The sequence below is a fragment of the Varanus komodoensis genome, unplaced genomic scaffold (assembly GCF_004798865.1).
Source record: "Varanus komodoensis strain SLA01 unplaced genomic scaffold, ASM479886v1 scaffold13_3, whole genome shotgun sequence".
Taxonomy (NCBI): Eukaryota; Metazoa; Chordata; class Lepidosauria; order Squamata; family Varanidae; genus Varanus; species Varanus komodoensis.
The window spans coordinates 9,565,433-9,589,937 of NW_025335409.1; the positions used below are offsets into that span (position 1 = coordinate 9,565,433).

Genomic DNA, 24,505 nt, shown 5'->3' on the forward strand with positions numbered 1-24,505 from the left:
GCTGAAATTATTACAGTGCCAAAGAGTTGGGGGAAAATATCTGCCACCGTGACGCGAGAGCAAAGGAATGAAGAGAACACGGAGCGTTTTAAGTGCGATCGGGCATTTTGCTGTAAGGAAGTCGAGGCTGCTGAAAGTTGTACGGATCGGGGGCTCTTTTTGCCGCGGTTGCACAAGTATGTGCGAATTCTGAGATGGCTAGAGGGGGAAAAAATCCCAGAATAGAGGTGGGGGGGCAATAAACTCTCCATTCTCTTAAACCAGGTTTCACTTTGCTTTTGAGATAAGGGTCCTAGCGTTCCGTATTTCAGGGTTTTTTTTAGCGCGCATACCTCCCTTTTCCCGCAGACTCTAGGAAAAAACCCACTTTTTTCTTCCTCTAATCCTGGAATGTACCACCATCACTAGAGAGAGAGAGAGAGAGCGCGCGCGAGAAAAAATCTTTCTTAGTTCCCGAGTGACTTTCTTCCACTCCAATCAGAGGCCGCAAGTGGGCCGGCGTTCGAGGCTTTCCTCCAATCTCTTCGGTCGCTCCCTTTTTTGGGCGGGAGAAACCTGGAAGGAGGACTGACGTGTGCTGCTCCCTCTCTCAGTCTTCGCTTGGAAGCCTGACATGGTGTGAGGAGACGGGGAGCGGGGGAGCACCCGGGAGAGGGGTGGTATAAGGAGGAGACGGGAGAATGGTTCAGACGAGCTGAGTGGACGGTGAGGCCTGGCGTGCTGCGAAGGCAGAACTTTTGGGAAGGTCCTGGACTGGTTTTGACGGAGGTAAGTGGCATTGCTTGTACTTTGGGGACTAGTCCGGAGGAGCGTGGTGCTATAGCACAGTTCTGTTTCCAGCTGTTTTTCTTCGGGGTTCCAGTCTGGCTTCTGTTCCTGAGAACCAAACTGGATCACCTCTTAAATGTGGCTTAAGAAGAAAACAGTTTCCTCGGTCCTAGTTCGGTTCGGTTTTCACCCTTCCCGTTGGTTTCGTATCATGCTGCTAAGGGGTTTCTAAGTTGGCTGGCTGATAGAAGCCCATCAGCAGGAAATGCGGAAAGGTAAATCCTTAATGGGGGTTGATCTTCTGGAAAAGGCTGTGGGGTTAGATTGCGAAGAGTAGGAGTAGGATTGCGTGAAGAATGGAGTAGGATTGTAAGGTAAGGAGGAAATTGCAGTATTTTGCATAGTTTTTTTTTTTAAAGCAGTTTGCGTGTCTGACAGCATTTTTTATTTGAAAGCACAGGGAAATGTGGTATGACCAATAAAAGGAAGAACATGGATTTGAGGTTTGGTTTAAAAAAGTTCCAGAAAGCTTTTGAGGAAGAACTAGGGTGGAGATTTAGATGCGGATTGGAGTGAACTGACAACTTTTCCCTTCATACTGGTGCTAAATGGGAAAGGCGATAGCAACTGGTGGTGGGTTATATCAGGGTATCGTGAAAATCTTGTAATGTTTGAGAGGGTATTTTTGGCTGCAAGTTAGGGCTATACATATCACTCGAGGGGGGAAAAAGCTTGTTAGCCCAGTGTAATAAAAACAGATTAAAGTTTTATTTAACCCCCTATTTTTTAAACGCTTTAAGTAAAAATCCATGCTCACACTGCAGTCCCAAGGGTGGTGAAACTAAAATCTTCAAATGACTTTCTTCCGGATCAGTCTCATTGATTTTATTATAGTGGCATCAATACGGAACTAGCTGGAGGATTGCAGCTTTAATTGAATTTTAAAGTCATGGTTTCACTAACTCGAGATAAAGTTAGAAGCATCTTGTGGTGACCGAATATCCGACATGTATTTGCAATAGATATATTGTAAACCTGGCCTTTTCCACTGACCTGGGAGTAAGTTTCTGGAATACAGTGAGACTATGATGTAAACATATATACGATTTGGCTACATGTGCTTAGTTTCTTGGGAGTATTGCAGATGAGTTGTGCAGATAAGGTTTTTCTTTTATGGCAGCTGCTTGCCACCTCTTTGTGTTTTAATATTGTTATGCTTGCTGCTGCTTTTAAAGCCTGCCAAATTTCTGTTGTCTCTGCCCCGGTGAATTCGTAAAGGGCTCCTGTGAACACAGCGTTCTTTCTCTTCCTGCCTGTGAGACTGGAAGCAGCCATATATTCAGCTAGACATCTGGTGGATGCTTATTCATGGGAGCAAAACAAACCCACCTTCTTTTGACCAGTAAAAATGCTGGGCGGCACTATCTGAGGAAAAGTTGGGAGGGAGTAACAAAGAGTGATTGAAGCGGCTCTTTGAAGCTCATGGCTACTGGGGCATCAGAGCAGCTTGGTATCTCTAACCTCTGTCTTGAGACATGCAGTATATATTCTCTTGTGTGTTTGAGAGTGAGTTATGGTAGAATCCTGTTATACTTGTACACTATTAGTCTGGTTGGAAATACATTTTTGGTAACTGATATCCTGGGCACCATATTGGGAATACTAGAATCTGTCACTGGAAAAGGGGAAGCAGGAGAGAGCTTGTTGGGGGGCATCTTCCCTAATGTTTGCTTTGCATCACACTCATTCGCATCGCTTCCTGAACAACCTTGGAAAGAAGCTTAGAGAAGTGACTAGTTCACTTCTGTGACCACGCTTACTTATTTTAGCATATGTCTTTGCTAGCACCGTTGCTACAGGAGAATATGTCCCCTTGAGCACAGTGGTGGTTACTTCTTTGGAAACATCCATAGAATTGTGGTATAAGAACATAAGAAGAGACTTGCTGGATCAAAGCGACAGTCTTATCTATTTGAGCATTCCATCCACAGGGTGGCAAACCAGCTGCTCACAGGATTCCATAAGCAGGATGGGTGCAAAAGTAACTGTTGCATGTAGGTATGACCAGACCTCCTTTGGTCAAGGAGGTAGCACATAGCCAGCAAGGATAGTCACCACTGATAGTCTCCTCCCTCATGAATCTGTCCAGGTCCTTTTTAAATCTGTTCAGGTTGCCACTTCCTGTGGCAGCAAATTCCATTATTTAACTATATGTTATATGAAGAAGAACTTCCTTTTAAGAACTTCCTAAAGTTCCCACTAATCAGCTTAATGGGATGACTTTGAGTTCCAGAGTTATGGTAAAGGGAGAAAAATGACTCCTTCACTCTTTCCACATCGTGCTTTTTAAAATTTAAGACTTTCGAGCTAGGATCAGCAACTTGTAGCCCTCTAGATGTTTTGGCCTACAGTTCCCATAATCTCTCACTATTGGCTATGCTGGCTGGCCAAAACATCTGTATGGTCACACATCAACCACTTTTACTTTAGAGTATGATCAGAAAGTTTTCTGAGTACCCTGTCCCATATCCTGTGTAACTCAGAGGTTGGTTGATGAGCAGATGTAGGTTCTTGCCCTGTAGCAGTGTGTTGGTGCATATGAGATCTATAGATTGGAGAGCGTGGAAATTAAATTTAGAGCGCTCCTTGATCTTCTGCCCTTTCTTTCCTGGCAACAGGGCCTGCTTGTCTGGAATAGCCATTGACCCAAAAGACAGGAACTCAGCAGTTCCTTCCTTTATCTGCTGCATTTGAAGTCCCTTCCCCAGGCTTTAGCAAGAAAGAGAAGGGAACACAGTAACAGGAGATAACTCATGGATCTCCCAGCATTTCTGTGTTCTGACTGCAGATAACTTACAACTTCCCTAGGAAATCCTGCCCTGGAGTTCGAGAATCTAGGCTATGGACAAGCAACTTGGCCTTCTTTAAATGTTTTGTACTGCAGCTCCTGTAAGCCCAACCCAGCAGCTCAGGAATTAAGGAAGCTGTAGTCCAAAATATCTGAGGGGCACAGGCTGTATCCTGTGAGCTGGTTCATATTGGTCTTGTAACAAATGTGTGACTATGAATTTAAGATGCATAGAATTTCAGTAAGGTAGAATTTTCACATTGTTCTGTGGTGGCTTTTTGGCAGGCCTGCTGGGGAGGGATATCATATTCTTTTCCTCATTCGGTTTTGCATATGGCTAACGAGCTGCAAATAATAGTGAAACCTTTTGATGTGATGGTATTCTTGGATAATAGCACTGGACACAGCATTTGGCATTGCTTTTTTGTAGTGGCTATGAGAATGTGCAGTGAGGTCTTTCCTTTGGACTTCATCTTTCCCATTAAGATCCCCCTCCCCCACACACATCCTGTACCTGCAGTATCAAGGTGATACAGGACTACTTTCCAGAATTGCTGTCAGAGTTAACTTGTATAACTATGTAAACTTTCCCAATGCAATATCTGCAGATGTTTTTGATTACTTTTGGCCATGTTGGCTGAACTTTAAGATGTCTAAAATATCTGGAAGGCACCGTGTTTGGGGAAGATGAATTATGCTGAGGTGAACAACCTGTAGGCCAAAATACCTGGAGGACCACTGCCTAACCATTATAAACTGTAGGACAAACTACCCAGAAGTCCACAAGTTGCCCACCCCTGCTTTAATGGGAGAACATATATGGAAATATTTGAAAATGTAATATAAATTCCAAATAGTTTTCTTCCTCAGTATCTTGAAGTTGGTCAGAAAAAAAAATCAGAAGAAGAATCATGTTTCTAGTTCTCATTAGGCACTTGGCCATCTGAGTGGGATGGTATAAGGTAGTGTCCTGCAACAGCAGGGGGTAGGACTTGAAAGCCTTCATGGCTCCTTCCAACTCTTCCAGTCTATGATTCTATGATTTTCTTTCTCTTCCATAATGCTCACAACAATACTTGTAGCAGAATGGGAGGACTATCTACATAACATGCAGATGAAGTCAGGCTTTCTGTGATTAATGTACCTAGTTTTGGGCCTTTTAAACCTAGGATATTTTTTAAACCTCAACTTGCAATCTTTTAATTCTTTTATTGTATGTGTGCCCCACTCTTTCAATTTCTCTTTTTAAAGAATGCAAACAAAAATTAAATGGTTCTGCTAGCACAATCCAGCATAGTCCTAATTGTTGGTCCTTATCCATGAGTTCAGAATCCATGTTTTGTCTTTTCCCGTTTTTAGTCCTGGCATCAGAGGAGTGTGTTGGACAGTACCTTGACCTGCAAGTTGGTACAGCCCACCCAAACACGCAATCTATTTTCAGTAATCTGTTCCCAAGGGACAGGAGCCAAAACCAGTGATGATGAAATGTTGAATTTTGACTTTTTGGCTGGAAGCCTGAAACAGTTCTTCAAAATCTGAAGAAGCTACAATTTGCCTGTGCGGTTTACAATATTCTTCCTAAGTGGCTTTTTCCTATTTTAAAGGATAGCTTAAAGCAGTTTTCCTAATGTTTATAGAGAGTGACTGATTCAAATTTACCGCATGTTTTTAATCTGCAGACAAATTTTAAGATTTTATGGCCAGTCAGCATTGCTGCTACTTTTCCTTTTAGTTTTGATCAAGGTTCTGGCAGTAAACTATACACTGTAAGCCAGTGGTTGTGGAATATGTGGAAGGACATTAGTGATTAGCAAAATAAACCTCTTAGTTCCTGCAACTTTAGCTGAGCAACAGAGTGCGGATATTTTGCAAACTATATTTGAAGACAACAACTCTTGATGGATCTAAATATCTCTTACAGAATCAGTATAATGCACAGTTGGTTCGTAACATTAGGTAGTGTACTAATGTGACCAAGGAAAACTGAACAGAATGGAGCTCTTCGGATAGGCTCAGGCATGATTTATAATAGTAGGAAGCACATTTAGCTGTCTAATAGTTTTTGAGCCCTTTGCTTTCTCCATGCAAATAATGGCTTTCCCCAAAAAGTGAATGGAAAGCAAACCGTTGCGCTTCTGCATACTGCTGCAGTGAGAGAAACCAGCCCACAGACAGGGATTCTTTCTGTGTAAGAGTGCGAATATTTCTTTGTACTTTCCTGAGGGAAAACTGCCCCACAGCAGTGGGGAAGGAGCATTTTTATAACTTTGTCTCTTAGGCTACAGCCTCACTGTTGGTTTCAATGGTATGCAGTGGTTAGGGGAGTTTATTAGCGGGGATTGAAGATGATCCTGTGGGAGCCATACACATAGATATGTTTGAGTTAATTAAGAGGAATTAACGTAGTATAAAAAACCAAGTAACCTAGGGTGGTAAACATTCTTGGAGATCCTTTGTTAAATAGTAAGTGAGCATGCCAAGTTTCGGTTGTCTAGGTTTTATGGTCTTGGACCTATGGCACAGACAAACATACAGATTCACATGTTGAGAAGCAGTATTCTAGCCTAATGCACTCATGCTTTCTATGTAGAGGGAACATATTGTTTGGGTGAGCATTAGATTATGTGAGCCCTGGTCTATAGTAAGTGAGAATTTCATAAGAGTTGGCTGTGATAATGCTAGCCAGCTTGAATTACAATTGGTTTGTATGAATTTTGCTATTGCATACTGAATAGTAAGATGCTGCTGCTGCATCTTAAATATTACACATTTTTACACAGAATGTTACTGGAAGAAATTTTGTTAGCTTTTTTACTACATATATGAAGAGAGAACTGAGTGACAAAATTAAGTTTATTTTTTTAAGGTTAAGTATGTTAGCCACCCTTAAAATTGGCTTGTTCATGTAGTTTATTCCCTATCTTGTTACACATAACTACAAAGGAACAAAGGAAACTTTTCTTACGATACACATTGGTTTATTCATACTCTTAATGGATCATCTTTTGGAGGTCATGTTGGTGATTTTGTTAAAGGCTATCCTGTTGTGTATAATAAAGCTGAGATTTGAATATTGGACTTCTCTGCTGGCATAGTTCATGAGCTTAACAATTATGCTCCAACAACAATGAAGGATGGTACTTATTCTGTTTTGAAATGTTCCATTCTGAAATGTTCTGTTCAGTTGCACACACTTATTTTGGAGTCAGTGGGGTGAATGTTGCTGTTCATTTTTAGTGCATCAGTCCTATAAAACAGAAGCAGTTATTATTTAAGACTAGCTAATACTGAATTTGGAGCTTGAAGATCAGTTTTGTTCCCCCTTGAGTGTATCTGCAACTAACAATGGCTTGGCTTCCTGCCGTCCACAAATGCTTTTCCATACTGTGGCTTGTCGAAATGGTTATTTCCTAGTATTTGAGGATCTCAGAATCATTTATCTCTTGCTGTGTGGTTTATCTGCAGTTATTAAATGACACATTTACAATTTTGGAGAGAGAACAGTCTCAGTTGCTTAATATCTTTCTATTGCAGTGTAAAACAAGTTGATGCCAAATCTTGTGTTTTACTAATGTTGGGAAGAATTATTCATAGTACTAGTCACACATGGAATGGGGGAATTTCCTGATTGTAGCAGCTAATCATGTAGGTTGGTGGTTCTCAAACTGTTTATGCCCATGACTCACCAGTAGAAATGAAGCTTCATTGAAGAACTGTCTGCTAATTCCAAATCCTAGTCTGAAAATGTAGCCTTTCTTACTACTACTTAGTCCTTATTCCTTGCAATGTTCCTGAAATCTGCTGGTGATCTACCTGCAGAGCTCCAGTATTCTTTAAGTTTGATCTAACCGGGACTCTCCAAATACAAATAGAATTTATTTGCTGCGTATGTTCTGAGTTTTTGATTCTGGTTCAAGAGCAAGTGCAGCTGCTGCCCCAGAAAATTCATATGAGAGTTATGATTCTTTAACAGTGTGGTTTTCAAACCTTTCTTCCTTCAGGGGACCATTTGTGCATAGACTTGTGTTACTGATACAACTCTCATGGAACCCTTGCATATTTCGAAGGATTCTGGAACATGATGTAGTAGGATGGGATGAGCAGACTGAAATCTGCTGAGAGATCTTTGCATGATTTGCAATAGTTCAGCAAGTTTTTCTGATTGCCATTGACTTAATGATTGTAATGTCATGAAGTGCTTTTGCTTACTAAATTAGGTTGTTGAAACTAGGGACATTTGGGAGAAGACCAGAAGTGAATTTTTCTGTGAGAGGATTATGAGCTCTGTTTTGGTAATGAAGCATTCCAGAGTTGAGTGCATAACTCAAATGTCTCGTTGATTCTTAGTATATGTCCCTTTCTCTCTGAAACACTTGGTTCTAGTTGCTAAAACTCCAATATCTTTATTTCTTAGGCCATGGCCAAGCATTGAATGATATAATAAAAAGGCAATATATGGTTCAAAATGAAATTGGGACCACTTGAGATTCAGAATAAATATTTGATTTCTTATGTGATGATATAATGTCACGATGAAAGCCAAACACACATGAGCTACTGAATGGAAGCAAAATATTTTAGTAAAAGCATATTAAGAAAAATAGCTCTTGCTGGATCTTGAGGCTGTAGTCAAAGACAGTAGGTACTGCCAGCCTTTTATTGTGAAGAAGCACAGTCGGTCAGTTCATGCAGAGCACTGGTTGTGGGTCTCACACTTTCCTATTATAGAGTGCAGACTTGAAGCTCTTCACACATGCTTGGAACTGCACATTGTGGTGGGAAGTAGGCAGTGTGGACAAGCAGTGTTTCAGGAAAGATTTTCCTCTTGAAATTTCACCCAATTTGGAAGCTGTTTTTTTCCCTCTCCCCCCTCCCCAAACAGGGGGGCTTCTGGTTATTGAAGACAGTGCAGCAGGACAAGTTAATGAAAATCGCCTTGTGCATGTTGGGGCAGTACCTTGAGGAAGATTAAGAGCCTTGTGTGAAATAATGCTCATGCTGTTGAGACATGATCAGTAAAGCTTCCAGCTATGTAGGTTAATACAGACTCTGCTTTGATTTATGAATCCTTCAGGAGCCAGGACCACAGTGTGCAGTTCCAATAAGGGTGGTATGCATGTCAAAAGAAAAGAGACCCTCAAAACTGCCTTTTCTCTCTCTGCCCCTCCTGTGGTGTTGACCTCATTTTCAGACTTCAAAGTAAAATTCAAACTCTGCTGCTCCTTTAAGGCTATACAATTACTGGGTGACCTAGTTCTATCCTGCAATTTTATGAAATAGGAGTGTGATCATTTTTTCCTGTGGGAAAGCAAGAATGTCTTTCAAGGTGTCAAATGCATGTCACCTGGGGCCTCCTTTTTATGAGATAGATGAAGGAGGTGAAATAAATGGCTTCTCACTTAATTAGTTGTAAACAGGTTGTGGGCAATGATTGGCTTTGACTGAAACATGATCAGAGTAAAGGGCACCTCTTTCTTCTGTAATCATGTGGCTGGTGTACGTGGTGGTGAAACCTGTATACTTTGCACGATTCCTGCAGTGAAGTTGGTTGAGTGTGTGTACTCAGAAATTGAGAGAAGATTTTGCCTTCACTTCACCAGTTTCCTCTAAGTTTATTTTCTCAGTTAAAGGTCCCCATTCACTCTAATGCAGAAAGTAAAGTATTACATTGTGGGGAGCACCTGGGGTGTCCAGACTCAAAAGGAGAACAGGACTTTTGCACTTCCAGTAGTGTGGAAGAATTATAGCAAGTGCAAATTGTCATGCAAGCTATATCTGCTGATGTTTTCTCTTCTGCACAGCTGTGAAAGGAGCAGGAACAGCCCTTTTTCTCTAAATCTGGCCAGCCTGGGAGCAGCACTGGGTTGCTAGGTCTTGGTGCCTTTACTTTTACTTAAGCCATATTGCATGTTTTTTTAACCTCCCAGAGGCTACTGGGGTTGGGAACTACTTCAGCTTGAGGGCCAAATCAGTTTTGGAAATGCTCTGAGGAGCCATGTTCCACTGGTGAGTAAGTCTGAAGGGAAAAGGAATGGTGCAAAAACAACATATATATACACAGCACAGTTCACTGTAGTTTAAAGTCCTTGGTGTCTGTAACTAAGCCTTAAGAGAGTTATTTCAACTTTTAGAATGGGGGAAGACTGAACAAAAGCAGGGCAACCACCAGATAATTTTTGGTTGGGAGAAAGAAGGTACAGTCAAGACAAAGGCTCTTTTGCCATCTCACGAATTCTGAAACTCTGGATTTGACCTTCAGGCCTAAGGATTCCCACCCATATGTAATGGAGTAGTGGATTGGAGTGTAATAGAATATTGATTTACTACTTCAGGACTGATAAACTTGGTCTTAACTGATATGAACAAACTGAATTAGAGTAGTTGGTTTCATGGAAGACAAAATCCACTGAAATTTAAGTTCCCCACCTCAGTGCACCACACTATTTGAGATGAAGATACATGCTGAAAAGTAGATTGGATCTGGGCTGGAATCATCATAATTACTCAATAACGTAATAATATTTCCTAAGTTTGGAATAGTCCATGGTATAGGAGCCTTTGAATATTCCTGGAAAAGTGTTCAATACAATAAGAAAGCGACTTGACTCTTCCTGCTTTTTTCATGCAGATAAGCTTTTCTGTCTGCAAACATACCAGACAGTGACTGGGTTCATATGACATGAAAGCTCCTTGGTTTATCAGCTGTGGGGACTGTCATATCAGTCAAATGAAATATGGGTTATTTGGAGTGACTTATAAGCCCAGTTTTTGTTCTTATAAGCCACCCTGACAGCTCAAGGCTTGTTGTAGGGTTTGTTAGCCAGCCATGACGGTATGACAACCCCTGGGCTAAGCCAAGCAGCCAGAGTCACTTGGGAAGAGTGGCAAGAAATTCTAGTGACTCTTGCCCAGCAGCTGCTGTTGGGCATTTTGGGGGTGGCTATCAAAGTGGTAATAGGTGCTAGTTGTCAGAAAGTTTCCCCCACTTCACATTGCTTCTTCTTAGGTGCTGGTGGTATGTGCTGTGGTGAGCCACATTCCTTAATTATGGCTGTCCCCAAGCTGCTGTCAGACCTTCTGTATGATAATGAGAGTAGAAGAATGGGAGGCTGTCCCTCACCTGAGCTTGTGAGTTCAGTTTGTGAACTGGTGTGAAAGCTGTCAGCAGTCCCCACTCCCTTTCACTCATTGTGTTCAGTGGCAAGCAAATGGATGAAAGCTTGGTGCTTCTGTAGGGTCGCCTGAGATATCCATGGGACGGGGGAAAAGGGTCACCCTATCCTTGATGTGCCTGATCATCTGTCAGGTGCATTAGGGGTAGGGTTGTTAAAGGTACACAGAGTGGCTTATTGTGTCATGCAAGTTGTCCCAATCAGTACCCCAAAAATTCATCCAGGAAATCTCCCTGTTCAAATTTCTTATCCAGCGCTTTCCTCACACAAGCCTACAGGATGTGTTTGTAAGTGACTTACCTTAGACACGTGAGGTTTTTGTGGGTCACCAGGCAAGTACAGCAAAAGAAATTGGTGAAATTATTGAAAAGAGGTTACTCATAATACATGAGTGACAAGGGGAAATAGAAACGTCATGGTAGTTAATAGATGACCTGACACGGTGAACATATAATGGTTACTGGAAGAAAAACTTCAGAACTGGAGGCCTTATTTGTCAGTTTTCATCTTCCCAGTCCTTTGTGTCACCTGCTTTTCAAGGTAATGACCAGGATAAGTATTATCCAATTATTAATAGGTGCTTAAAAGCAGGATTAGTGTCTGACCAATTCAGCTCATAGGAAGCGTGTACATAGATTAGCAGCAGAGCTGAAACAAATATGGTAAATGCTTTTAAAATGATTGGGCTTTTGAAAAAAGAATGATTGGGCTTTTATAACTTGTGTACACTGGGGGCCCGACAGTAGAATTCTTTACATGCATATTTAAACTGAAGAGCCACAAAGAGGCCAAGGACAATGCAGCCAGGCAGCTAGACACCCTCACAAGTCTGATCTCTTAGCAGGGTCATCCAGAATGGAATGGTCAAAGCTGAGACACCAGACTAAGATGCACCCACTTCATGAGCAACTGTAATATCAGAAGAGGAGCATGGATATCTCAAATGGTGATGGGGGTTCTGAAGGGCAGCACCTGGGCAGTAGTGGAGGATCTTTCACAGACATTGGTGGTGAACCTCAGGCTAACTCAGGTTAGTGCTACTTGGAAGGAAGCAATGGAAAACTACTTGTGAATTTTCTTACCTCAAAAATCCTAGGATGAAACAAGGGATAGTGCCAAAAGATGAGACTCGTAGGTTGGAAGTCAAGTAATGAGCTACTGAGTAGGAATGGCATTGTTGCTAATGACATAATTAGATCAAAGCTGAAAGGAAGTCTAGTGTCTGATGTGCACAGAAGTGAAAGTAAAGTCCAGTGCTGCACAACATGGCACAATATATAAAATAGGAACATTGAATGTGAGAAATATGAATCAAGGCAAGCTGGAAACTGTAAAGCAAGAAGTGGAATAGTGTGAATTGAAGTGAACTGGGATGGGACATTTTTGGGCAGACAAACACAGTACTTTTATCTTGAAATTACAAATCTAAAAGAGTGGCACTAATATTGTGGCCAGAGGTAGGACAGGTAGTAAGGGGCTATAATGCAGAGTTCAACAGAATCGTATCAGTCAGAATTCTTGGAAGACTTATCAAACAAACTATCATTCATGTCCATGCTCTAGCAACAGATACTGATGAAAAAGTAATTGAAAACTTCTGTGCAGGTGTCCAAGAAGAGATTGCTAACACACCAGAACAAGACATGCTAAGCATACAGGAATGAAATACAAAAGTATGAAACACAACAGAATCCAATGTTGTGGGAAAATTTGGCTTAGGGGTAAGAAACAAAGTACCCGTATGACTCATAAAATTCTGTGAAGCCAGGGCTCTGTTTATTGCAAGTGCATAGGCAACTGATAAGTTTATTATACACATGAATGTTATTAGATGACCAGTACAAAAATCAACAGGACTATGTGATTAGAAGTGGAAAATGGAGCAGCAGTATTTTCTCTACCAAAACAAGACCAGAAGAAGATTATGGTAGTGCCATGAACTCTTAAATATCATCAGAGTAAAGCTGGAAAAGATCACTTTCAGCAGAGTGCCAAAACAGAAATTAAAGGACATGCCTGAGGAATTAAAGTCCACATAAAGATCAGATTTACATTGCTGAATTCAATTGACCATGAGCCACAGGCCAAGAACTCTGGAATGAAAAGCCATTCCTCAGAAAGAATGCCAAAAGACAATTCCTGTAGCAAATCCTGAATACAACAATGTTGGAATCTTGAATGCAACTGTTTAGGAACTATCATGTAAAGTAAAAAAGAACTCTAACAATGGTCAGTGCAAAGAAATAGCAGAGAAGAACAAGGAAAGGGAAAATTCAAACCAGATTAGGAACGCTGAAAGACAGACAAGGAGAGACACTGCTTGACCAGGAGAAAATAGAGGGTGGAAACTATTTATTTATTTGGAACTATTTATTTATTTATTTATTTAAAACATTTCTATGCCGCCCCATCGCAACAAAGCCTCGGGGCGGCTCACAAAGAATACATAAAAACATACATAAATAATCGTAATATAACAATTTAAAAGAAAAAAACATTTAAAATAAAAGATTGACTCCTATGAGGGTCAATCTTTATATAAAATATAAAGATTGACCCCTATGAGGAACAGCCTGCAATCTTAGAAAGTGAAGTGAGAGCTGCTCTGAAATCACTAGGAAGGAATACAGCACCTGGAGTAGATAGAGCTAAGGTGTAGAGACTGAATTGGTTTCTAACAAGAACATGCCAACAAATATAGAAAATAAAACAATGGCCGACAGACTTTTGATACACGTCTCAGTTCCCTAGAAAGGAGATTTTAAGGAGTGTGGCAACTATAAGGCCATTGTACTCATTTCCCATGCAAGCAAAGTGATGCTCAAGGTGTTGCAACAAAGGATATTACCCTATATGCAGCGAGAAACGCCAGATGTTCAAGCTGGATTCTGAAAAGCAAGAGACATGATTTCCCATTGGTAAAGGATTCAGACAGGGTGTATTTTGTTTATCTATCTGTTCAATCTGTATGAAGAACATATAAGGAAAGCTGGGTTAGGATCGTGGAAAAAGCAGTGAAAAACTGGTGGAAGACACATCAATAATTTAATATATGCAGATACATCCATATTACTGGGTGAAAGCAGAAATGAAGAAAGTGCAAGGCATGTAGTAGCATATTAAGAAAACAAAAATATTGCATACATAAGAATTACACAACTTTGGTCAACCATGAAGAAATAGAATTGCAAGATAATTTGTTTACTTTGGCTCAGTCATTAATTCAAAAGGAGATTGCACCCAAGAAATTTGAAGAAGACTGAAACTTGGAAAGGCAGCAATGAAGGCACTAGAAAAGATCATCAAATGTGAGGAAGTTTCTGTAGGTCAAGGCCAAGATTATCCAGCACTACTGTATTCCCAGTGATTATGCATGGATGTGCAAGCTTAGACAGTGAGGAAAGCTGACAGGAAGAAAACTGGTGCATTTGAAATATGGTGTTGGAGAAGATCTTGTGAAAACCCTTGACTGACAGAAGAACAAGTGGATCTTAGATCAAAGCAAGTCAGAACTTTTCCTGGAAGCAAAAATATCAAAGCTGAAGCTGTTGTGCAGTAGGCACATCACAAGAAGGCAAGACTCACTGGAGAAGATCATAATGCTAGGGAAAGCTGAAGATAGAAGAAGAGGATCCAGCTATGAGATGGTTCAGTTCCATAAAAGAAGCCACAGCCTTTGAGGTTACCAGGAAGCACTGTGAAGGGCTGTCATTTTGGAGGGCTGTCATACATAAGTCAGAGTTGACATAGAAGCATACAACAACAACTTGCAGCCTTATATATTTAACTGTTTGATGCAGAGAGAGGAGCTGCATTGATGGTGGGGCTTGGATATTGGGACTGAACATACTTCATGGTATAGTGTAAGCACGATAGAGCAGTACTGGAGTTGAGTCAAAGTGGTCTGGGATGACTCCCTGTCCTACTTCCATGAAGCTCATGGAAAGGACTTCCAGTTAGTCGCTGTTTACAGTCTAGCCTTAAGTATTAAGATAACATGTATATTGCTGAGCATGAATATCTACAAATATACCATTGGATTTGATTTTTATTTGATCACACTGCTCTGATGGTATTTGTTTAATCCAGTTCTCTTAATATGTTGAACCTGGTTAGTCAGTGGCTTATCTACTGATTTGAAAGTAGAGCTTGTGAGTTTGAGTGTATGTCTGTCTGTTTCTCTTCTACAGTGTTATGAACTGGTGGAGACCTATGTTTCTGGGATCTTCAGAAATAGACTATTGTATAAATTTGTGGTTAAGAGCATGGGGCTGGGACTCGGGCGATCTGGGTTCTAGTCCTTGCTCAGACATGGAGCCAACTGAGTAATTTTGAGCTAGTCACAGATGCCCAGGCCATCCTAGCCTACCTCGCAGGCTGTTGTTGTGGGGATAAAATTGAGAGCAGGAGGCAAAGAATGATGTAAGCCACCTTGAGTTCTTTGAAATAAAAAATGTGGGATAGAAATCAAGTAAATAAACAAAATAAATTTAATGACCTGTTCAGCCATGAGGATTCAGTTGTGAAAATCCTTTGTGGTGCTGTGAATTGAAGTGGTTATTTTTCCCTCAAGTGAGCAAGCTGCCTGGTATTTTTGGTTTCTCTCTAGTAAAAGCAAGTGGCTGTCTGAATTATATTTCTTTTTCCAAATTGTAAGGGGAAAAAGTGCTCATTGCTGCTGTCATGCTTTATTTTTTGCTGAAGGATGGAATTTTCCGTAAATGAGTCCCGTCATCCAGTTGAATTAGTGGTTGCCCAGTTGGGCTGTGCATTGTCCCTGCTGTGGGGAATATACTCTTTCCTCACACTTGTACCTTCCCAAGCGCTTCATTTCTTTGCTTTGTAGTCTATTGGAAAAGTGTGGCTTGCAGAGACGTTGCAGAGAACGTTTTTGATAAATGGCCAAGGGAAACCAACAGTAGTGAAGCCAACTGTGTTAAAAAGAGAAACACTATGTAAAACAAATTGCAGCCATATACGCATATCCAGGCTTTCCCAGGCAAGAGGTTTATCCATAATTAAACAACACTTGGCAAATTGTCCTGATAAATGAAATGCCTAAACTGAAGCCAGCAGAATGCTCCACATTTGATGAAGCCATTGTGTGTGCTGTGGCTATGCTGGTCTTATCTTACTGGGAGATGAAGAAACATCTGCAAGGATGGTGGATGTGTGCCACCATGCTTGGCATCTTTCCCCAAGTGTTTTGAAATGCCCGTCATCTTTCACAATTTATAGGTTAATGCTGTGGCTCATGTTGACTGCATGGGGGAAGGGAGGCTACCTAAATAGGAGATGTTTCTATGTTGGCTGTTCAATATAGTGATATTACACATCTGAAACAGTTCTAAATCTCTCAAGTATTATGCATACCAGTTAGGTAAACAGGGGAATGGAATTATACTGCTGCAAAGACATTTCACATTTCTTCTACATGGAGTCTAAGTGGGAAGCTGAGATAGCAGTTAAACTTGTTCCACATTTCCTTCTTAATCTGAAATGCATATGTGTGCTAGCAGGTAAGGCAGTGCAAGCTGTTGTCAGAGCCACTGGGACCTAAAAGAAGTAGAGTCCAGGTTTGCATGCAGGCAGTCCTTGGTCTCTCCAGTTAAAAGGGCATTAGGTAATAAGATTGGCAAAGAGCTGTGCTTATAATCAGGGGAAGCTGCTCCAATCAAAGCTGACAGCACTTTGGTTAGGTGGAAAAATAGTCAGACTTGTTAGAAGCATTTTCATGTTTTAATATGGATAGATGGAGTTTGTCATCTTTATCTGTGAACCAGTTGAAATTGTGCAGGTCAAAATATGCATGTTTGCTCTGATTTTTTTTTTAAATAGAGAAACATCTCAGTTGCCTTTTTCAGAGCACTGCCTGTGAGTGAACTGTGATTCAAATCTGGATACACTTGCAGACAGATTCCACTGATGTTAATGAGGTTTCCAAAAAAATGTGTTCAGAATGGGAGTGCAGCTTGTTACAATGCTGGAGTGACAGAATTCATGTGACCAAACTTCTTGAGCCATGGCAGCTGCCAAAGGAACAGAGTCCGTTTTTGACTTAGAAGTTGTCAACCCTCAAGAGAAGAATATGAATGAAATATATGCTGCTGCTTTTTTTAATCTCTTAATATAAATCGACCAGAAGGGTGTCCCTAGAAAAATGCATTGCATTTTCTATACCACATAAAATATAAAGTTTATGTTTATACACTACGTGTGTGTATATAATCTTGTTATTGTTATGTGCTGTCAAATCATCTCCTATTTATGGTGACCCTATGAATGAATGTCTTGGCTGTTACAGTTGTGCTCAGCTATTTTTGCTGTGTTAGTACATGTGTTTTCACCATGGGTGTTTTTTCAGCAGCTGTCCTGCAATATGGGCTTATAACGAATATAAGGAGTAATGCAAGTAGTTTCTGTTTCCACAGTGGCCTGGGTACTACTTGGGTAGTTTTGTTTTGCAGAGATAACTCAATGGTTTTTGCTCTTTTTGTGATAGGCCTGAAGTGAATATCCATAAATATCCTGATTCAGAGACGTAAACCTGCATTATTTTACCAGATGGTTGTGTGGAAGAGCTGAAATTAACTGTGAGGCCAGGGACAAATTATTTTGAATCCTTTCCAGGTCTAAGTTTGGATCTATATGTTGGGGGATTATTTGCGTAGCCTTGAAATTTCAGGGTGCTTGGATTGCAAAAAGATAAGCTCCAGATTTCCTGAATTTAATTGGGAAGGAGGAGGTGGCAAATCATCCCTGCAGTTCCAAGGCCCTCCAAGCATATGTGAAACACAGTTTAACTACTGTAATAATCCCTCCCACTTAAGAGCTGGGCTGGGGCTCATGTTTCCCAGTTTGTGGTTTAAAGGCAAAGACAGGGATAATACTCTGCTCACACCCTAGTGCTAAGTCATGGGAGCGGCTGGGACTCATCCTGCTTGCCAGAGGGAAATGGGATGCTTGACATGACAAATATAGCTAGCAGAATTGTGGACCCCTGAAAATGGGTGTAAAATGCATTCTGATCTTGACTTCCTCTGTAGACACTTGCAACATATATTTGGTTATTCTTTTTTCAGTCCCGAGACAGCAACTTGTGTGGTTGTACACAATTTAATTTTCCTTAAAAGTTTTGGTATAAATGTATTGGTGAAAGAAAGCTGTCACTCAATTATCCCTGATAAGCTGCTCTTTGGGGTTAAGCTGGACTTTCAAAGCTCTCTGTTGTGCTGCAGAGCACATATGTAATCCAGCCAATTTTGCTTCAGGCTGATTGAATTACCCTTGTCCAGACAGATCCCAGCAGGTGAGCCTTGGTCATGTTTGATTTGTACATCATATCTAATTTTGAATTATTCCCTCAAAGTTGAAACTGGTTGAAAGGAAAGGAAATTAGTGTTAGCTTGAAACTGCTTGCCTGGTATAGAAATAGAAAGATTTTTGCATTAATGTTTATTGTGATGAGATCCCCTCTGGAGAGCAGTTTGTGGCAAGCCAACTAATGTGTGTGTCTTAAAACAACTCTGAGTGCTTCTATTATAAAATCTATATTTAAATAGTTCAGATGTTGGACACTGCAGTTTTGTCAAAGTGCTGTGAAATAGACCATAATGAAAGGAAAGCCCACATGAACAATAGTTTATACTTTTTTACTCCTGAGAAATCCCAATCCTTTGTCTGGGAAACACAGTTAAAGTTGAGGGCAAAATTGATCTGGTTGTATTTTCTAATTACTTCCTGGGGCAGATGTGTAGGGATGTTACAGATGTAAATCTTAATGAATAGTATAAATTCAGTAAACCTAAATGCTAAATGAAAATCATGAATTGGGTAGTCCAAAATAAGTCCACACAACTGAATAGAGTGTATACTGTGCTGCCTTCACACAATCTACATTTGTCAAAAGCAGAGGGTGTGGGTAGGCAAAAGGATCTAGCATCTTCTTAAAGCAATCTTACAAACAGCCCAGAAAAAACCACTAGGTCAAAAAGTTTTGCTAGCCTGTCTGCTCATATGCACCTATCTGGCACTGAGCCTGTTAAGGGTGGTGGGTAACGGGGAGTAATAACCACACTTTTACAGTATATAATGGATCTTTTTTGCCTGATTGCTTGCTTGAAAGCTATTCACAAGAGGCACCTAATCAAGCTTCCTGTCAGTTCTGATTTATTGTAATGAACTGGTGGCATTCCTATTAATTATTAATCTTTACTGAATCAATGATTCTTAACATTTGGTGAATTTTATGTGTTTCCCATTAGGGATGGATGAAACCTTTTTCTGTGGGGTATTGTGCTCCATGATTTGAAAACACATGGAAGATCTGCAATATGTCTTCAGTATGTCCTTATTTTTAAGAATTCAGGGCAGAAATTGAACATGCATCTGAAAGATCTCTAAATGCTGATGATGTCCATTGTTTCAGTGGTAGTTGAACTTCCAAACTATAAGTATTTGTGCGTCCAAGCACCGCTGATGAATCCTTTCACCCCAGATGAATAGAAATATTTGTGCTAGAAACTGATATCATAACTACCCTGGGCTCAGTACTTCCTGACTGTACTTAGTGTAACCCTACAAGGTAGGTCAGTGTATTCTGCATAGTTAGATGTTCAGTTGACACCAAGACTCAATTTGTCTTGGTGTATTCATGGTAGAAAGGCTTGGAGGACTGTTGTCCATGGGGTTGTGATGGGTTGGATGCGACTTTGCAACTAACAACAACAATTCATGGTAGAAGCAATATTTGAATTCAGGCTTCCTGTTTCACAATTTACTACAGCCTGTCTCAACCTGGTGACCTCCAAATGTGTGAGACTGCAATTGCCATTGCTCCTAGACAGAATGATGGGTATTGCAATCCAATATAAGGCTGGGGAAGACAGATATAGCCATTTATTTGTTATGCTTCATGGACTCAGAAATGTAATATAATTATTAGCTTGTATTTACTGGTCAGTGGATGTATACTATAGGGCACTCACTGTGTTACATTTGGGAAAAGGTGAGTCTTGTGTGTAAACTGGAAGGGCACACAGAAAAAATGGAGAGAGCAAACTTGCTGAAACAGCTCTGTTGATGGGGTTGTCAAGTGAGAACAATGTTGAAAAAGGATTTGACATTTCCCCCCAGTTAAACTGCCACATGAATTAAAAAAAAAAAAAGTCACAGCATATGGGAGAAATTTATGGTGCCGTCTGTTCATAGCACAGTAAAGTGTTTTACACAATCACAAGGTCAAGCTTATACACCACGGGACAGCATGGAGATGTTAAGATGCTTTACAGGAATCTGGTCATTTGTAAATAGGTTTACAGCATCAGCTATGCTTGCAGTTAAATACAACAGCTCACCTGAAGTGTATATCTTGCATCCTGGAGAACAGAGGTGTGGAAAAAATCTTATTATTTACATATGTATTTTTGCTTTGCAAGGGTCCTGGGAGATCAGTATGACCAAACATAATACACAACTAAAAATAATTCCAGAACCTCCACATGCCAACATGGTTACCCAGAGCATGGTAGACATGCTATGTGACGTGCTTACAAATATTTTTCACTTTTGTTTATTTCTCCTTTCCTTCAGGGAACTCCAGGCATATCACATGGTTCCTCTGTTCCACTTTATCCTCACTGCAGGCCTGTGATTTGAGCTCAGGATGACTGCTCCAAGACCACTCACTGACTTTCATGGATGAGTGGAGATTTGTATATGGGTCTCCCCAATCCCAAATTTGTCTAATTTCTAAAGTGATCTCTGTTCATGGATAAAGGTAATGTTGACATAAAATAACCACATTCCTCATTGTCCATGTCTTCATTTTCTTGTGTATAGGTAACAAAGAGCAATAAAGGGGCAAGATCTTCCTAAAACCTACACAAATTGTTAAATATTTTTCTCTGTGTAAATATATGCCTTGGGTATAGATGATGGGAATATTTGTGGAAGGGAGAGAAGCTTCCATTTTATGAGAATCGACTTAGTGACAGCGTTAACTATACAATGAATGATATGACATGAAAGATGTGAGGGCTATATAGTTCAAATAAGATCTTAAAACATAAATAAGGAGTTTTACACAGTGTTTGTAACTATTTGGGTTGTGCTGAGATATGTGGACAGTGCTTTTCCACTTTTGGCAACACCATAGGGCAGCTTTCCCAATGCTAGTGACTTTCAGATGTTTCCATTTCAATGCCCATCAGCCCTAGCCAGCATGGCCAGTAGTTAGAGGCCTGGAGTTGTAGTCAAAAACATCTGGAGGGCATGGAGTATAGGGGAAGCTGCCGTAGAGGATTGGCAGATTCTTTGTTGGTGTCCTGCCTATTCAATTTTGAATAGTTCTTTTGACTCCACCCTTGTTAGCGGTGTTTATTTTTAGTGAGTGTTTACCTTTTTGTATTAATAAATGCTGACTTAACTTACATAGTTTGTCTTGGAGTGTTGAGTAAATATTCCAAAATAACTGCAGTAACAGCATTGTTTTTGGCGACTGTCCATTAACTGCTTTAAACCAGTCTATTTGAAGTGTATGGGATTATTGCAAGACTCTTCTACAGTAATTAGCTTTTAGTTGGAGCTAAATTATGCATGCTTTTTGTTTGTTTTTTAATAACAGGAATCATCCAAGGGAACATCTTTGGGTTTTATTCTGGAGATACATTTGCAATAGCTCCTTATGCAATTAAAACTCTTGATTTGAACTGTGTTTTCTTTTATTTTTACCATTTAAATTGCAACATGGGGACCATTTCATGGATTACACAGGAAAACTCATAGTTTCAAAGTAGCACTTTTTGGCAGTGCAAGGTAATTTGTGCTAGGAGAATCACACGAGTTTCCTTTTCCCCATCATGCCCCCCAACCACTGATTCCTCTGTTTATTTGGTGGTTATGATTTGTACAGTTTTCTCCATTGTAAAAGGTTTAAATGGCTCTTGTAAGGTTTAGTTACTGGCATTTAGAACTCAAAGGTACAATATGTTTGCATTTTCTTATTTTTTGTGGTTAATTTTTACCTTAAATCTTTGCTTCTGGACCCATCCACCAAATGCAGCCTGTGAGAACTTTTCCAAAATGTGGTCCTCATGCTCTAAAAGGTTCCCCATGAGTGCTCTAAAGAGAAGATGACAGGGGTAAATAAAATTAGAAGTGAGCCTCATTTTGTACTTTGGAGAATCCCAGTGGATTCTAGGTCATCAGAAGTTCAGGTTTATGGTTCGGCATGAAAGAATCCTTACATATGATTGAAGTAAAACATGGAGAAAGCAAAACAAAAAATGAAACAGGAAGTGAAAATGAGGAAATTGTGTTAAATACATTGAATGTATGGGCATGGTGGAAAAACGTACTCTTAAATATTTTGTGAGTGACCAGTTGGAGAGTCTTGAGCATCTGTAAAACCAGTTAGAAACCTGCTGATAGAAGAAAAGATGTGCTTGCACAGAATTGCCTGAAAGATGCCTGGGAGAGAACATAAATGATGAGTATATGGGGCTTCCCAAACGGCTGCCCTACCAGACCTCTTCAGTTGGCTTGATTCCTGTTAGCTTTCACCCTGTAATCACTACTGCAGATGTTTCGAGCATGTATCTGTGCAAACGTGTTGTCCCTGCAGCTTTAAAGCACAGCTGAGAACTGGTTCTATACAGGTAGGTTTGTCAGTATGTAGGCTATGAGAAGGTTGGGCTGGACAGTAGGGGAGGGGGGGAAGATGAGACATTCTGGAAGTGCAAATATGCCCTCTAGCCAGGATTTTAAAAAATTAGATATTCGTTTAAAATATGTTGTTTTATATCTCTAACAAAATTATCCATAGCGTTGGTAAGAACAGTTTACTTAGGAAGCATTGTAGATGCACAGTGTTAAACAAAACTGTATGCAATGGTGAAGTATCAGTTGCTATTTACAAGTCCGCTAAACTGTTTATATACAGAGAATTGAGGCAGTTACTCTGAGCACTGAAACTATTCATGCTATCTTTTTTTTATCACAAAGTTTTTTTGAATGTTTATCTTCCACTGGTTATAGCAGTTTCACTTGAAAACTGTCCCTACATGTAAGTAACAACTGTAAATACATTGCCACTGCCGACCAAAAAGCTATTTGACAACAAAACAGGTAAGTCAGGCTTTGTGTTTAAACAGCTGCTGTGGCAGTAGCATAGCTGCATTAAAAATACATGTTGTCCAGAGGTGTACAACCCTTTTTTCCAGATTGTGGAACATTCTTGTCTGCACAGAGCAAGCTATCACCTGCTTGCATTTTTGTAATTGTTTTCTTTGTGCTATAATTGCACAAACCTTTCATGGAGGAAGAAGAGGCATGGGCTGGCTACTTAAAAATCTTTTAATTTCTCTTTTGGTGTTGTATGGGCAAGGAAACAGTTGGTCGTCTTTGCATTTTCTGAAGAGTAAATTGTTCAGGTATGAAAAATTATTCTCGCTAAAATTGAGTTTCTAAGATGAAGAACTAGGAAATAATGGAATTGGTGACTTAGTCTGAGTTAGCAGGATTAAGTTAGGTGTCTAGAGATAAGAGGCTAATGTTTAGGGACTTATACAAAAATGTATTAGCCAATATTTATGCTTTTGAGCCTTCCATTTTAAGCTATCCTTGCATGCCATATTCTACACTGTTGAGTAGTGAAGTATACGTGTTACAAATAAGCCATGACCAACTTAATTGGAGAGAGAAGAGTCTGTCATTCTTGAAGGGTTTCTTCATGAAACTTTAAACCTCTGGAGAGCATGATCTAAATTTCCATGGTCTTTTTTTAGTGTACAAACTATATTTACATTTTTTATCTATCTTCAAGAGAACCCTGCAAAGAAGGGAAGCAAGAGAGTACCATAAAGTTGATTAAGCAGTAGCTTGTCCAAGCACTATCAACAAAAATTTTTTAAGTGCATCTGCTCAGACAGGATTCTTTTCTGTCCCTACCTGGAAATGCCAGGTGATAAATGTGAAGCTGTTGGCATGCAAAGCATGCAGTCTATCACTAAGCTAAGACTGTTTGGCAGAGAAGCGTCTACCCTTTACAGAGGATTCTTGGGCATGGACTCTTATGTACACAGCCAGTGCATGCAAAATGCTGGCTAGCCTCAGCGGGCTTCTTCATTGCCTTCTATGAACCAAATGTACAGTACAGAATACACCATATACTCTCCTGTGGCTACATGTTGTAGAGTAAGATTGTTAGTGGCATGTCTTCCTTTCAGCAAATACTGTGTGCATTATGTCTGTTGAACCTCTTGCTGAAGTACTGCCTTTGGGCAAACTGTTTAAACCTGTTGAAGCAGTAGCTTGTTGTTTTGGGAAAGCCTTTGTAAATTATGTGTATGTAATGGTTTTATGCCCCTTCATGGATCACAGGATCACTGCCTTGTCATGGCGAAGGGGCTTGTGTAGCTCAATGAAGCTATGAGCTATGCCGTGCAGGTACACCCAAGATGGACAGGTCATAGCAGAGCTCTGACAAAATGTGATCCACTGGAGAAGGAAATGGCAACCCACTCCAGTATCTTTGCCATGAAAACCCCATGGATAGACCAAAAGGCAAAAAGATATGACGCCGAAAGATGAGCCCCTCAGGTCGGAAGGTGACTATTTTTGCTACTGGGGAAGAGCAGAGGGCTAGTACTAGTAATGCCAGAAAGAATCAAGTGACTGGGTCAAAGCCGAAAGGACACTCAGTTGCAGATGTATCTGG

The 24,505-nt window shown here is 40.3% G+C and overlaps 1 protein-coding gene across 4 annotated transcripts in view; it reads left to right on the forward strand.

The window, feature by feature from the left end:
• Nucleotides 1–723: 723 nt before the first annotated feature.
• Nucleotides 724–24,505, forward strand: part of PPFIBP1 (PPFIA binding protein 1) — a 136,364-nt gene continuing 112,582 nt past the window's right edge. For all 4 annotated transcript variants that reach the window (XM_044423135.1, XM_044423137.1, XM_044423136.1 and 1 more), the window contains exon 1: nucleotides 724–768. The gene's annotated coding sequence lies outside the window, so the exon portion shown is untranslated. The remainder of the gene's footprint in view (nucleotides 769–24,505) is intronic.